The following is a 13,418-nucleotide window of genomic DNA, read 5'->3' as shown; positions in this document are numbered from 1 at the left end:
TGGGGGTGGGGGGTGTCAGGGGGGAAGCAATGCTGGCAAGCATTTCGCTAATAGAATAAATTATGTGAAGTCGGTGACTTCTGTTTTTACAGGTTTTATATCTAATACAAATATGGAAGTAACACGTGGAATTTTGGTTTTATTTTAAATTTTGTGTGTGTGATGTGTATCTTCAGTGCAGATACATAATTCCAATATCGATTTGTGTAAAACGCTGTTAGGTATGTGTACACGCATTTAATCTGTATTAAGCATCGTTTTATGTATACAATAACAAAATATTACACAGTAATGACGTACTGTACCCGTTCAGTGAACATACCTCTGCGGCCACTCATGTGCACGTGTGCCTTTAGCTTTAGTGCAGTCTTTTATTACTAAAATGAAGGGGAAGAGTTTCCCTGTCTAACATAGTCTCACTCTGGTCTTCCCCCTCCTGTGCTTCACCCTTCAAATAACTATTAATCCGAGGTGGAGTAGAGCAGCTGAAGAGGAATGCTCCTCTGCCCTGCGAGCAAGCTGTGTGCCTCCTCGGTCATTGACGGTGCTTAATTTACCAGAAGAAACAGGCCATGTAGAAGACTGGTTTGTTGTTTCTATAAGGAATTTTATTAAGTTAGAGGTTCTGTTTTGCAGCAATTTGCATAGAAGATGCCAAAGGGTGGCTGCAAGATCAGCATCTTTTATTTACTTTTCACATGCAGTCATTTCTAAAGCAGTAGGAACATTGAAATATGTTGAAAGTCTTCTAATAATTTGCTTGCTATAATGTTTGTGTAACCTTTGGTTTAAGCAGTTGAAATCTTGGCAGCTTGTATTCAAAAATTGAAGTGTGATGTTGAGATAAATACTGTAAAACACAGACCATTTCTGGGTTTTGTCAATATTTAAACTTTGAAAAATACATTAATATGACAAAAAATAGTGAATTTATGTGGTATTTTAGCATTATTTTTCAGGAAAAAAATGTCAGAATCGATTTCTTTAAATTAACGGACCTACCTCTACTGTTACATAAACAAAAAGTGTGAAGTTATAGGGAAAAAAAACCCCAAACCCAAAGGTGTAAACAGAAGAATGTTTGACAACCTACATATGCTGTAAAAAATTCTGGCAGCTGTTGACATTCATTTTCAATATTACAGCCCAGATTTATGACTTAAATGAATTGCTTTTTAGGATGCATGGGAAAATGCCATGTAAATATGCTGTGGTGAAGATTACTTGTAGTAATTCCCTCCTCCATACGGAGTTCAGGCGGGCAGGCTTTGGTATCTAGTGATCTAACAACGTATTTAAAAATCACCTAAGGTCTATAGATAAAGCAGACAAAAAGCCAAATCCCACCAAGCCCCTTCCCCGCCTCTCCCCCCAATTCTTCAACTCTAAAGTCCAAAACTCGTCTTGGGAGCTAGGAATTAAAATTTGGATTGCAAAGTCTCTCAGTGTTTGTGAGCATACAAATGGGATTAGTTTTCTGTCTAGATTATTTGACTTCTCAGGACAAAAGCAATTTATTTTGATTAAATTAAGTCCTCTGGTCAGTTGAACATCTTATAAAACCTTTGCTTTTGATGTTAATAGATTAAACATCACTTTAGAGATTACGTATCCTCTGTTATACCTAAATAAGTTGCATATGGTATTATCTATCCCTTTCAGGTGTATGGAATGAAATATTCTACTAGGTCATCTGTTACTCTAACTGTAGTAATAATAATACACTTAAAATCAACCTGGATTATGAGGATGTCGTGATTTTCAGCACTACTTCTTTAGAAGCTTCATCTTTTTCCTCATCTCCATTATAATATTCTGTCTACCTCTGAACCATAGGCATCTGACTTTTATGTATTATACGTACCTTCAACAGTACCGATTATTTTAATTCTCAACAAGTTTTTATTTGTCTTCACTTTTAATACCTTAATGGAATTGCTTGTATTTTATATATTTTCCTTTATACTTTCAAGCCTTACAAAATTTTCTCCTGTAAATATTATGCATACTCTGATTTTTTGACTTGTGTAAGAACATTAGCATTAGTACAGTCTAGATTCACAGATAGCACAAAATGTGTTGCTACTACCCACAACATATTTCTTGATCAGTGTCTTACCTATGTGCCAGCAGAAGCTGAGGTTCACACTCTTAAACCAAGTAAAGTCTTTACTGAATAATTTTTTTTAATATTAGAACAGAAGCAAAACAAGTTGCTGTTTTGGGCATTTTTCCTTCATAAGAAGAGAAAAAAATATTAATGAAATAGCCAGTTTAGCCAGTGGACTAAAACGGCCTCTAATTTATTGTTTTCAGTCTAAACTCAAGATTCTAGACTATTGATTTCATGGGAATTTAGCCTGTTATATTTATGAAGTAAAAAGGTAGAATTGCTTTTGTGAAAAAAAAAATAAAATGAAAGGAAAATATTTATTTGAATGGACTATTTTGGAGCCTTGCCTATGTCATTTGGGAATAGCTGAAATACTAACCATATGTGGTTCTGTTTAAAAGCCACAGGCCACAGCTACAGTTATGTTAACACAATTTGTTACTCAGCCTCTGAATCGCATGTGTAAGAACATCAGAGACTTTGATTCTGACTTGATTATGATAGATGGCAGTTATCTTCTCAATCCGCTGTCCATTTAGCCTTCACCCCTGCAGAGCTAGTTTTTCTGTGAAGAAAACTTGACTGGTGGTAGGCTTGGGGTTTTTGGGTTACGTTTCACAACCTCTCAGGCATAGTCAGTAGACCAGCAGTGTTGCATGGATCAAAACATGAAAAACCACAACTACAGAGAAAATCAAAACCAGGATGCTGAGAGGTATTGTGAGAATTACTTCTTTGATTATCCGTCTATCAGCTAAACAAGGGACTCTGCCACATGAATTTTACACGTGCTCATTGCCAAGAACTGCTTCAGGATAATTTGGTGTAAAAGTACCATGTAACAAAGGCCTGAATTCCATCAGTCTTGCCTAATTTCTAATTTCAAATTGAAGATACAACCTGCATGCGAAAACAGTAGACACCAGAACTGATTAACTTAAAATCAATCCAGCAAACCATAATTAACTATTCCAAACCATAATTATCTATTCATAATTGCACAAATCATGGAAAGGTGACAGATCCTACCTGAAGTCTGCTCAGAGTGCCACTGGTGGTGTTCATTCCTGGCTTCAAATCTGGGGGTATTCTGTGTTAAATGTAAGAAGTTATACCTTAATACACGATCATTCCGATTATCTTTTTTATATGTACATTCACTTTCTTCAGTAGTCTACTTGAAATTAATCTCATCTGAGATCACCTAGGAGTAATCAAAACTGTGGGGATAATTCCTGATTCTTGGATACATTTTTCCATAATGGCACTTCAAAGATGGTTTCTGCAGCCAGAAATTTTCTAAATATTCCACAAACATTACTGAGGTTAGATGTTGTCCATGCAGGTTTTATTGATCTCCATAAATACTGTTGCTGAAGAAGGGGATTAGGATTTGTTGGGGGGGGAAATGACTTTTTTTCCAAGTCAGCTTGAACCAAATATTGTTTAACAAATTTTACCTAAGTCAACATATTTTCTTGGTACACATCGTTTCTATGACAGTTTGAAATGTCTTTGTTTCAGTTATTGATAGTACATGCTCTTGGGAACTTGCAGAGAAACGAGAAAAAATGCTTGCTAAGAGAGAGTGGGGGTATTACAGGCAATGTCCTATGTTGTCCAGAAATTAGTATTGGTCTTCAGAATTCTATCTTGTACGTGTTTGGTAATTTGCTACTGCATTCTCAGGAATGGGTGTCTTGATGTTTTTTAGGTTGCAAAAACCATTGTTAATGCCTAAACTTTTCACTTTTTATTTTCAATAGTCACTCTCTTTTTTTCAGCCATTGCAATCTGGCACATCCTTCTGAAAGCTTCAACTATTAATTGTGTGGAAGGAGCATGAAAGTATTATAGTTGGGACTTAACACTTCACTAATATTTCACTGTACTCCAGGTTGCCTTTTATCAACCTTTTCATTGCTATTTACTGTGCTGTCATAGCAGAACTCCCCTTTCTGCATTTTTTCCTATAATTTCCAGAAGATAAGAACAAAACAGAAAGGTGTTTGGAATAAAACTCTCAGGAAGAAAGATCAGATAGCCTAGGAGAAGATCTGAAGCCTCCAGCATAAGCAAGACATAGACCTGCTCGAGGGGGTCCAGAGGAGGCCATGAAGATGCTCAGGGGACTGGAGCCACCCCCCTGTGAGGACAGGCTGAGGGAGTTGGGGAGTTCAGCTGGAGAAGAGAAGGCTCCAGGGAGACCTTACAGTGGCCTGCCAGGACTGAAAGGGGGCTGCAGGAAAGCTGGGGGGGGGGACTCTGTATCAGGGAGTGTAGGGATAGGACAAGGGGTAATAGTTTTAAACTGAAAGAGGGTAGATTTAGATTAGACATAAAGAATAATTTCTTCCCTGTGAGGGTGGTGAGGCCCTGGCACAGGCTGCCCAGAGAAGCTGTGGCTGCCCCCTCCCTGGAAGGGTTCAAGGCCAGGTTGGACGGGGCTTTGGGCAACCTGGGCTAGTGGAAGGTGGCCCTGCCCGGGGCAGGGGGGTTAGAGCTAGATGATGTTTAAGGTCCCTTCCAACCCAGACCATTCTGTGATTGTATGATCTGTCAGGGTTTTTTAATGGATTAACTGGCAAGCCAAAAGCTGGAAAAGAAGGCTTTCCTTCTTCCTTGATCACTCAGATTTGATGTTAATCAACATGCTGCCTAATCATGTATGACATCTGTCCTTCAGTTTCTCAAATTTGCTTTAGGTATTCTTTTCGATGAACCTTTTATCCTTTAAAAGACTTTATCAGCCAGAGTTATGAAGCCTTAAATTTTCTTGGAGTTTATTCTCCAAAAAAATGGGATATTCTGATAATGGCTTTAGTAGCATGATTTTTTCATGATGTGGAATGAGCCTGTTCTGATGTTGTTACAAGGCTGATTTTTGGATTAAGCAACGTGTACAACAACTTGTATTAAAGTTATTAAAACTGTGACTACTCTTTGAAACATAAGAGAAAATTTACATTCCGGTCTATTAAGGAACTGAGAGGTCTGGCAGCAGCAAGGGATTTTTAGCTTCCATCAAATCCACCAACACAACTAATACAATGCATCATTTGTGCCTAAGCATGGAAAAGCCCTTGCTGGCTGAATTAAAGATTCACAACTTTATAATAAGAATTACCTCAAAGAAACCACAAAACCCCCCTTTGTCATCCTTGAAATTTTGCAGCCATTGCTGGTCATCCCAGAAATATCTTCTTCCAGCAGCTGACACTTGTTCCATGAATCCAGAAGTGAAGCTGCACCAACAAAGCTGATCCAAGAAAACTTCTTCCAGAAGCAGCTGGTCGTTGTCGTTTTTGTTGTCCTTTGTTGCAGCTGTACACAGACTAACTGGTCCTGCTGCCAAAACTGTAGCAAAGCTTCTCAGTACTATCAAGGTTGACGCAAAAAAACTGAAGTTGTCCGGCAACAGAATGTCAAATACATATTGAAATGCGACTCCACTTTTGGCAGTTTGTGAAGAATGCATCTCCCAGAGGCCGTGTTACATCCACACAAACATGTACTTTGGTTCCTGGGGGCACCTGCCAAAACCATCGGATGCATTTGGTATATAGATATATTTAAAAGAAACCACATTAAAATTGGCATAAGCTTCCTCTCCAGTAATTTTTGTGTTTGCTGGTTGAGCACACAGTTATTCTGGGCTTCTTTCATTTCTGCACTCTCCTGACAGTTTTTGTCTCTTAGATGATATCCTTAAACTCTCTAACTGTTTTGTTCTTTTGCCCCTGCTATGAGTGTATGTCTTGGTGAGACTAGTGTTTTTAACATTTTTTACTTGGTACAAAATATTCTTCCCCTCCTATCTCCCATCAGTCTTATGTGTTGTTTCCAATGTTTTTTACTCTTTACCTTGCTTATTTCTTTGAGAAACAATATCACTACTGTAAATTTGTTCACTACTTCTGCCTGTTGCTATTCTTACAGTGCTTTTTTTTGACATCAAGGTACTTCATAATATTTCCATTTCCTCTTATGTTGAGTGCCTGTTCAATTCAACTGCAGCATTATCGGTTTTACCGATTCCTTGAAGCTGTCTATACCACGCAGAGTTTGCTGATATCTGCAAACAGCAGCAAAACAAGGTAATTAATTTTGCACCTTTTTCTGAATTTTAGGGCACGGTCTTGGTTTGACATGTATAACACAGCACGTGGTTCCAGGTGCTTTTCATTTGTAGCTTATGTTTATGCATGGAGTTACTCTGCCCTTGGTGCAAAACTTTGCATTTGTCTTTGTTGAAGTTCAGGAGGTTCTTGTCAGTCTGTTTCTGACAGACTATGATGCCATTCAGTAGCAGTTCTACCCTCCAGTGAATTTCCCACTACCCCGAATTTGGCATCATCCAGAAATTTGATGAAATCGATTTCATGCCATTTTCTAGGTTGTTAATTAAAACAGTAGATGGAATTTGCCACAGTGTCAACCTCTGAAAACATGACTCATAACCACCTGCCTGTTCAGCGTGGAACCAGTGACCATTGTTTTTTAAGTCTGACAGTGCAATCAGTTTTGCACTCTTTCATCTAGACCATATCTCCCCAATTTGTCTACAAGGATATCAAAGGAGCCCGTGTCAAAAGCCCTGTTAAAGCCAAGGTAAATGAGACGTGCCGCTCCCACCTCAGCGACAGAGCTTGTCATTTCATTGTAGAGCTTGATCCATTTTCCCTTGGCCAGCCTGTGCTTTCTGTTCTCAATTACTTTCTTGTTCTTCATGTGCCTGGAAATGTCTTCTATGAGAACTTGCTCCCTGCAGTCCAGTCTGTAGATGCCCCGAACCTGTTCCTTGCCTTCTTTGAGATGTCGCTCAAGTTTATTTCTGTTTCCCCAGAAAAGCAGTTATTATTGACCAAGGTACTTAATAAGAGACTGTCTCCCCAGGAGAAAACTTTGGCGTTTTTAGAAGTTCTCTTTTCAGAGATTATGTCAGTGATGAGGGTTTTTAGCATAAATAAAAAAATAATTTACTATCACATGCTATTCAGTGGAAATTGTCAGTGAACCCTATTTCCAAGTTATGTCTCATCAGTCATTTTTTGTTCAATCTCTCCATAGTGAACTAGATCCAGAATCTTTTGGTAATTCATTTGAGCTGATCATCAGCTCTTTGCATTTCGGAAGAGAGATGTAAAATTCCACTTCTATGCAAACGATATGTTTCTCAAGAGAAAAACTGATTTTTCAGTGACGCAGTTTACCAACCCATAGAAATCTGGTTGTTTGGTTTTTTTTTTAAAAAAAAAAAAGCTTAATTCCTGTGAAGGTATAAAAATTGTAGAGAATGTGCACTGATGATGTGATGTATTTTATTAAAAGTATATGAAATTAGAACATCACATGAAACTTAGAAGAACAGTAAAATTACATTTTGTATTTTTTTGTGAAAGTTTGTGCCTTTGTAATTTAAGAGAAGAGATGCTGCTGCACACCAAATGTATACTAGAATGCATAAGAACACGTGCTGTATACTTGTGAACTGATTCACTGATAGGTAGCTGGACTATATTGAAATACTGCATCTATTGTATTCGTTCTAATATTTTAAGCATTTTTCTGTTGTTCCTTAACTCATTTAACAGGATCGTCTGTAAAGTAGTTTACAAAGTGTCCTAAATCTATGTTTTGAATCACTGCATAAGTGCTTTGGTCTACCAGAGCTTTAGGTGTATACTGTAGTGTATAGAAAGATTATGAATTAATCGCCCTTTCCAACTGAGTAGTTAATGGATATTGATCACTGTTTTGTCATGAATTACAATGTATTCTATCATTTGAATGTTGTTTGTCAAATACTTTTTTACAAATTACTGTGCAGGACCTTGTATCACAGCTGGTGTAGTTTAAGGTTTGGACAGAGTCACTGTGAATGAAGCCCTGCTGTGAAATAAAAGTCAAAAGGCATCTTGGCATCCCAACCATTTCCTTGGGAGAAGATTACAGCCTGAGTATTTTGAACTTTATTGCCATGGGCCTCATGACAGTATTCAGAAACATGCATGGCATTTCTGTTAAAGAAACTCAGATGTGCTTAGATGCAAGGGATGGCATTCTTGCGTTTATCAGTATCTTGCAAAAAAAGAAGTTAGATGTTTTTATGCTTTTGGGGTGCAGTAGAAATACAGTGAAGATTGTGTAGTTAATGCACATAGAAATTGAGGTTCCTGATTTCCTAAACATAATGTGTTACGAGAAGGAGGAAATGACTAATCTTAGCTCTAGATGGAAATGTATTTATTGAGAAAGAAGGGGGGGGGGGGCAGGGGCAGGACTTGACAGCTCTTCTTTGAGTGAAATGTTGTTTCTTGTTTTGGCTTGCTCTGAGATCAGAAGTACCATGGAACCACACAGAGAAAATGTGCTGCATTTTTTAACTTCTGAACACGCAGAGTAAAGTAAAAGGAAACTTAAAAATCATTTCATGTTACACGCATGTGTGATTCCATCTAAATTGCATCAATTGAATTCTGTTCCTTACACCCCTGTGTTTCAAGGACAGATGAACCTATGAGAATTTAGGGCCAGATAAAGATAAATATGAAGCTCTTCAGGAAGTAAAATCCTTCTAAAATGGAGTTGGATCTCCTCCTACCTGGACTGGCAGGCCTACAGTATCTTGCATCCTGTTCATGATGTGATAGGTTCCTTAATGAAATGGTCATTATGAAGGCTTCTAGTCAGGCAGAAAGACCACAAAGTCAAAAGAAATTGGTGATGATTCTTCTGGGTTGGGTGCAGTTCCTTTTGTCTTCTGCATTGGCACTCACAGAGCGGTGAAGAAAGCATTACATCTGGCATAATTCAGAGTACAGGTGAGGTCTGTCTGATGTGGACTTTGTTGTTGAATTGCTGCTGTCAGACAGTAACCAGGTAGCAATCTGAGAAGCCTGCTTCTCAGAAGTCCAAAGTGTGTTTCTGGTCAATGTTAAACCTGGAAACAGTAGGTAGTAAGAGTGTACATTTTTGAGTTTATTACCTGAGAATCACTGCAACAGTGTTTAAGTAGAACAAAAATTAAATGCTTGTGTTAATGAGTAACACATAAAATGTGCTAGAGTCATTTATGAAGGAAGAGGTTTTGTGAGTTAATAGTTTTGAAAGAGTGTGTATATGTATATATCCTTATCAAAATGAAGTTCTAAAAGTAATGAAAATTACATAAGGGAGTATCTTCCAAGTTTTGAGTGTGTTCTGCTGATACATAAGTCCACAGGTAGTCAGCTATATGGACCTCCCAGGTATGTCTGTCTTATCCCATTTTTCAAGTCCCAGAAGAGTTGCATTTAACAGAATTGTAGCTGTCTCAATAAGTTTGATTTCACCTTTGGTGACAAGAAATAATAACAACTTTGATGCCATTATAAAGCAGAGCAGTGCCTAGCAGTGTACAAGATAACTGTACATGAATTTTCACTGGAAGAAACAATTTTGGTTATGATTTCAAGAAGATTCCAAATTTTCCTTGGAAGTCAATTATACACTGTTAGTAATAAGTAATATAAGTAGTTAGTGTCGTTTTGATATTTCTTCCAGCAAAATATGTACCTTTGACTGTTGTTGCAGATGGTGGCTTTATCTGTGGAGTTAAAACCTGTAGTTTAAATACTTTTTAAAGTGACATTGGAAATTCCAAATAGGACTGTTTTGTTTCACTTTTCTTTCAAGGTAGCATGTAATTGTATTAGATATAATATCTTTGTGAAATTGTCAGTTTATTTACTTGGATTTTAACTCTGCTGAGATTGAATATAAAGGACATTGGTCATGACATAGATTAACACAGAGTATGTTTTCTTTGATAAAAACTACCATTTTTAATAGTTCAATTGCAGTAATATTTATAGATGGGTGCATAAACTTTATTCAGCTTATCTAATGAAGATGAATGATTTTTCTAAAAACAGTACATTAAAATTCACTTCTAGTTTTGAATTGCATTGCAATCCTACATGGTGAATCCCTATTCCTTATAACAAACTAAGCAGTTTTTCTGAACTGAACTGCTGAATTCTCTTACTATTTTAGTAAAAAAGAATAGTCTTGTGTATTAGGCTTGAGAGTTTATCTTTCCAAAATATAAACTGCATCACTAATATAAATTCTGTGGTTTGGTAAAGCTCTGCCCATGTAATCCATCTGTAATAATAAGGATTAAATACTGGTGCCACTGAAATCATCTGTTGAATTTGGAGCCAGTATTTCACCTGTAATTTGTAGCCAACACCTTGCACATCGTTTATGGTTACCTTACACGTGCTGACTTAACAATTCTTCTCTTAGTGCTTTTAAAACACGTATGACTAAAGTTTCTGGCATTTTTCTCTTGATTCATTATGAGCTTAGTCCGGCATGGTGATGAATGCTCTTGGTCCTCATGAAAACGAACAGCATTCAGTACTCCTCAAGAGGGACAGTGCAGTGTGGTGTCTGTTTGAAGAGCTTACTGCGCAGAGCAGAATGTGGTTTGACACAGGAAATACACTGCATCACAGTGCAATTAAAAGAAAGCTGCACCCCAAATGCTATCAGATACTTCATATATCTCTCCAAGTTTTTTATCATGTGACTAAGAGAAAGCAGAAATCCCTAATATCGGTTGTTCTTTACTGCAGCCTGTTCAGGAAGGTGTGTAAGCTTGTGCTTAGCTGTCACTGTTCTTCACTGAACTCAGCTTGTTGTTGTAACCAGTGGGACATCAAAGGTTGCTTCAGGGTTTTGCTGGATCTGAGCCTGCACCTTCAGTAGCAGATCAAGGAGGAACCTTTACTTGTGGTGATTTTTCTTAGCTGCTCATCGCTAGGATCAGATTGTGGAGGGCATCTTGATTTAATGATAACATACAAGACCTTGTTTTCCAGACAGAAGTTCAGGTCAGTACTTGTTCTGAAGTAAGTAATGAAGAGTTGCCTCTTCTCAGCAGTACCAGAAGCCTAAGGCACCTACCAGATTGCAGCAGCCATGGTGCCTCAGCACATACTAGCAGTCCCACAAACCCATCCAAGCGGTCCAAATCTGTAATCTCCCCAGCTGTCAGTTCTGCAATGAACGACAGTATCTAACCACCTGTATTTTCATGCATATTTAAACGTAAACGTAACATAAACGTAAATCACGTGTTATCAAAGTCAGTCATGTAAGGAAAAACATTCTCATTTCATTATTCACTTGTCAATTCAGTATAACAAAACTATTTTAAATATACATGAATTCCTGTAACACTTCCAATGTACTACAGAGTCCAGCAACTATCTGAATATAGGATCAGTATGGCCTGAATAATGAGCCAGATCTCCCCTCAGTTCAGCACGGATTCAGAGCAGTATTCTCTACGTGACATGGTGGAAGTTCATATTTCACTGTCATAAGACATTGTTTTTAGGAAGCTAATTTGCCGAGTAGAATTTTTGTTCCCCAGATGTGTTCCAGCTTCATTTTGTTCAAATTAGGGGGAACAACTTTAATTATTTTATGGTATTTGATTTGACTATTTCTTTAGCAGTAGTATGAGGTATTTTCCACAATTGGCAAAGACATTATTATATAAAAGGCAGCTGGATTGCTTTGTTTCAGGAGTCTAAATTAATTGCATACAATACATATATGACATTTCCAGTTCTTTGGTTTGCCTGTAAAATTGATAAGCTCATGTTTCTGTGCAACATCTTTGTTAGCTATGGCATTCTGTCTCGCAGCTACAAAACAAATAAAGTTAATTTCACTATTCTTAAAACATCAGTGATTTACTTTACTCCTACCTGAGATCATTTTACATTTCTTGTCATATGCTGGAGAAGAAAACATATATATAGATAATAGTTCCATCCTGCAAGTCCAGGTGGTACTGCTGACATGGAATATGTGGAGAATTTCGTACTTGCAAGAAGGAATGGAAAAATAATCTACTGTGTTGTTTATGTGGTGATGACATATGCCTTTGAGACATATGTTAGCTCTTGGAATATTGAATGCTCTCTAGGTGAAGATACATCGCTCAGTTTTTATAAAGATATTTTTCTGTATATTTTGGGTAAAAGCCAAAATTCTTACAAATAATTTGAGCTAAGGGATTAGGTAGATAACTTGAAACAATGGGGATGAATCATTTTATACCTGATTATAAATAGACGTGTACAGAAATGAGATATATATTTCTTTGGAAACTGTTGAGCATTCCTAAAGTTTGTAAAGTCTCATTTTAAATGGTAGGTTTTCCAATCACATGAAAAAATACTAACAATATTTATCATGTCTTTGTATTAAACTAGAAATACATGTGCCAAATTCCAAATGGGGGTTAAGGATATGGATAACAATAGGAAATAATGCAGAAATTGAAAATGAAAGCAGCTGAAGCTATGTCCTCTAGTCTATGTCCTTATGTTCTGACATCTTACAAGCTAATTTGGGATTTTTATATACATGTCACAATACTGAAAGTCATGATTAAAACATATATTGAGTTTCTCAGTGTCCATTTTTCTTACTGTTTTCCTCTACCAGATTAGAATGAGTTACAAAGTGTGAGCACTTGCACACCTTTTGTTTTCCACGTGCAGTTAGCATACATGCGTTCATGCAAAGTTAGACATGTTAAAACCTTAAGTAACTCTGTGCAGAAATAGAGCTTCACAGCTATGAACTTGTACACCTTTTCAGAATACATATGTAAGTAGTTTTCTACATGCTACTCTATTTAAGTGTGTATGGACATTGGCATTCTGTTTAGGTGAGCTTGATTGAAGTAATAGAAGGTATTTGTTACTGGAAAATCAGAAAGGATGAAGTGAACTTTTAAAGGAATGCAAAGCAAAATAGTCTTGTGATGAGTTTTTTGGTCTGTTTTAATCCTGCAGTCCATAATCACTCGGCAGCCATTTCAGAAAGAAGCATGAGATGAATACAAATAACGTCCTAATGATCCTCAGCGTGGTTGTTCCTGTGATGCAAATTTTACATTCTTGCTATCACAGTTGGCTGGCTGATGCCAAGTTTTGGGCTAGTTGCTGTGTTTTAGAGAACTCTGATACGAGATGAAGGCATAAATGTAACACTTGAAATAGTTCAATTTTGGAATTGGGTCAGATGTTATATAGAGTTAATGGAAGTGTGGCTTGAGTTGGAGGGTGCCCATTGTAAGAATGAATGTTAAAAATACTGAAATGAATTGTTCAAATGGAAATGTTGTTTTGGCATTCATCATCCAGAGGCACAATGGTGATAGGTTTGTCTAGTGGACCTGTGTGCATGATTGTGCTTTTGAGTGTTGGCTAGAAGAACTAATGGAAAAAGAGCT

General features: G+C 37.2%; 1 protein-coding gene across 1 annotated transcript in view; it reads left to right on the top strand.

Annotated features, from left to right (window-relative positions):
- SBF2 (SET binding factor 2) overlaps positions 1-13,418 on the top strand; it is a 198,857-nt gene that overhangs the window by 115,445 nt on the left and 69,994 nt on the right. The gene's annotated exons all lie outside the window — the stretch shown is intronic.

The sequence above is a fragment of the Athene cunicularia genome (assembly GCF_003259725.1).
Source record: "Athene cunicularia isolate RWA chromosome 5 unlocalized genomic scaffold, athCun1 chr5_part3, whole genome shotgun sequence".
Lineage (NCBI taxonomy): Eukaryota > Metazoa > Chordata > Aves > Strigiformes > Strigidae > Athene > Athene cunicularia.
The sequence above is the reverse complement of the archived record's forward strand: the minus strand, read 5'-3'. Positions and strand labels throughout refer to the sequence as shown.